The following is a 3,828-nucleotide window of genomic DNA, read 5'->3' as shown; positions in this document are numbered from 1 at the left end:
AGTTTGTGTTGTACGCTACAGAACGTCCCAAAAGAGGAGCGCGTCCCAGCAGTCAGTAGCTGTCAGTAAAGACGCCTTAATTAAGCTAGCACGGCGGATGACGGTATTTAGCCTCGGTTACATGAATGCAATCGAAGTAAACTTTGTTCAGCTTTCTGAGGGAAGGAACAGGTTTTGAGAAGCAAAGGTCTGACTCGTCCTCCACTCTCTTGTTCGATGTTCTTGCATTTTCCCTCAAAAAGTGTGCTCGAGTCGACTTCTGTCGCATTCATGTAAACGCTGCTTTTTATGGGTCGCTACCTATTGCGATTTTCAGATGTCTGCGGCATTGCGTAATCTTATCGTATATTTAGGAAATCCTGGTGTTCTAGGGCGATAGCATTCTATATACTAGATTTTTGCCTTTACCGGTGATATCACATCTTCATACATTTGAATACATGGGCGACAAATGGAAACTACGGGCGCAGTCTTGGCAACAGAACAGACAAATAATAAAAAAATCTCTGCCTCTCCCGTAAACGAGAGTAGAGTAAGCATGAAATGTTTACGGGCCTAATGTCATCTCGGTGGACACCCGAACCGCACCGTACAGGAAGGGAGGAACGCCACCACCCGTTCAGCGCGATGCCTCGCCATTTGAACGCAAGGTTTTTTGAGGAAAGGAAATGGCGCAGTAATTCTCTGCCATCTCGGTGGACACCCGAACCGCACCGTAAAGGAAGGGAGGAAACATGGCATTTATGTGCTTTTTGCACGCGTTATTAGAAATCGGAAAATATAATTCCGTGCATTATCAAACCCACAGCTCAACTGATATCTTGATAAACATTGAGAAGGCACTGGCAGCAGTTATTTTTTAAGGCGGAAGCCTTTAATGCCTCATCGTTGTAAGCAGGAGCTGTCGACAGAAAATGTCACGCTTTTCAGTTCGTCGAAACGGTCGTAACGTCACAGTGCGCGAATTTCAAACGGGGCCAATTGTACTTTGGGTACTAACCATGCAACCAATTAAAGGGATCGTATAGTGATGCTCCAAGTAAGTTTAAGTTAATTGCTTACTTAACCAATTAGTCCAATTAACCTTTCTTGTCAGCCCAGATAAATAAATAAAACCGAGTAAGAAATTGGCCGAGCTTGGGAATCGAACCCCGGTCTCCGGAGTGCGAGTCGAGCACGCTACCACTTCGCCATGCCAGCTCGATGGTTTGGAATGAACAAAGGTGCGTCTAATGAACACGGTGTCTTCGTTCACTCCCATCTTCCTCCCTTCTCTTCCGGCGAGGTTTAGGTGTCCACCGAGATATGAGAGACAGATACATTTCCTTTCCTCAAAAACCAATTTACTGACGAGCAAGGCGTATTTGTCCGCGTTTCAGATTGGTCCAAATTGTCGTGATGTCACCACGCGCGAAGTTTGACGGGTGTCCACCGAAATATGTGAGACAGTTACTGCGCAACTTTCTTTCGTCAAATACAATTTTCATTTTCTTCATTATGGCCCCTCTTTCTTCTTTCACTCCACTTCCTCCCTTCCTGTACAGTGCGGCTCAGGTGTCCATCGAGACGACAGAGAATTACTGCGCCATTTCCTTTCCTTAAAAACCGTTGCGTTCAAAGGGCAAGGCATCGCGCCGAATGGTGGTGGCGTTCAATGGACTCCGTGGCAGCGCTACAACACGCTGTCGCGTTCCACTCCTAAAAGCGAAGCTTAAGCGTCATTAATTGACAGTTAATTAATGCACCAACAAAATGTGAAGTGAACAATCGCGTAGCAGAATGCAGCACTCAGGCTTTCGCCTTTCAGCACTTTAGCCGCTAAAGTTAATCGTAATTTTTTTGTCTCGTTTGGAGACCAACCGGCGCTTGCATGCCGGTCGCGTAGGAGGGCTTAGAGAGTCTCGTTAAATCTCGTTAAGTCTCGTACGGTGCCCGGATGTTCTCGTTTTAGAGCCCGGATGACTGGAATTCAGTGCCCGGATGGCTGGAATTCAGTGCCCGGATGAGTGGATTTCAGTGCCCGGATGACTGGATTTCAGTGCCCGGATGAGTGGATTTCAGTGCCCGGATGATGGCTCTCGGTCTCGGCGTGACGTCACCACACTGCCGACAACGGGAGCTAAAAGCATTTCATGCTTAAAATTGTGAGGACACTTTGGCAACTAAACTGTCGAGAGCACTATGCCGCGATGACTTCCGGTATATGTGACGTCACACTGTTTCCGTGGCTATATTGATACCGAAATTATACATGTTTCGTGGATCTTAAGTGTCAACTACGCTTAATTACACATTTTTCTATGTAATTTGACACAAATCCGACGTTTTTCCGACCATTCTGTGACAATTTTCACTATGCCGTGACGACTTCCGATGGATGTGACGTAACACCGTTCCTGTGGCTATATCGATATTCGACGCAATTTCGACATTTTTGCCCATAATTAATTAACTAATTAATCGACACTCATCAACCATGGCTTCTATGTTCATGTTTTCCTCCTCTATCTCAAGCAACCATTTATTTTCTTCTATCTTTCTTAGTTCCCGAGTTAAACGCATGTGACACGCTTTGTTAACAGATGGAAGTATGAGCCATTAAAGGCGTTCGCCTGAAAAAAAACTTCATAAATCCTCTGACACATCTTGAATTACCGATAACAGCCGCACCCGCCGCTCAGCCTCAAGGCAGCCTGCAATGTTCACGCGGCGCTGAAAAGTTTACTCTGCCCACCTGAAATCTTCCGTTGCCAGCCGCGAGACCACATTCTGAACGATTAGAGGCGCGCGCTTGGGTGATAACATTCCTTGCCAAGGTGGTCTAGACGTAGCTTAGTTAGTTTCCCACTCGGCCCCTGTCGACAGAGTGCAGAAACTCATCCCTGTAAGCGCAGACAGGTGGCGTGCAAAAGCAATATGGCTTAAAGCCCCTCAGTCAACTTTACTCACAGTCCTCCTGACGAAGATATGATTCTCTCACTAGGCTGCATGTTACGGCGCTGCAATGGACACGGCAAACCTCACCGCAGGTTGCCTATGGCGGTCTTCCACTAAGCCCGATCGTGTTCGTCACAACTCGATTCTGCACCGTCGGGCATGCGGACTCGATCCTGGCAGTGGCGGCCGCATTTCAATGAAGGGGAAATGCTAAAAATTATGAGTCACTTTGGCGACTAAAGTGGTGCAAGGCGAAAGCCTGAGTACAGCATTCTGCCACGAATGTGGTTGTGAATGATGATTCAAGTGCTACCGGCGAATGACGCGTCCATTGGCTGTCTGCGTGTGTTACTGACGTGTGGTTAACATGTTAAGCTTCGCCTGTAAGAGTGGAACGCGACAGCGTCTTGCAACGCTGCCAGGGAGTCCACAGAACGCCATCGCCAATTCGGCTGTACGCCTTGCTGGACGGTAAACTTATTTTTTGAGGAAAGGAAATGTATCTCTCTCGCATATCTGGGTGGACACCTGCACCTCGCCGTAAGGGAAAGGGGGAAGATGGGAGTGAATGAAGACGCCGTATTAGCTAGACGCGCCTTTGTTCATTCCAAGCCATTCAGCTGGCATTACGGAGTGGCTAGCGTGCTCGTATCGCACTCCGGAGACCCTGGTTCGATTCCCCAACTCGACCAATTTCGTTCTCGGTTTTATTGATTTATGCGGTCTAACTAGAAAGGTTAATTAGGCTATTTCATATTTATATCATTGTATTTTTGTCCATCGTGTTCTGTCATTCACCTGTCAAATGTTGGAACTGTCTAGGATGTTCGACACAACGTATATGAAACGAGCTACGTCGAACTGAGTGGGGAAGTGCGTGGTGGTGGAGCG

This window comes from Amblyomma mixtum, chromosome 2, assembly GCF_055824585.1.
Source record: "Amblyomma mixtum isolate Tamu chromosome 2, ASM5582458v1, whole genome shotgun sequence".
NCBI classification, from domain to species: Eukaryota; Metazoa; Arthropoda; class Arachnida; order Ixodida; family Ixodidae; genus Amblyomma; species Amblyomma mixtum.
The sequence above is the reverse complement of the archived record's forward strand: the minus strand, read 5'-3'. Positions refer to the sequence as shown.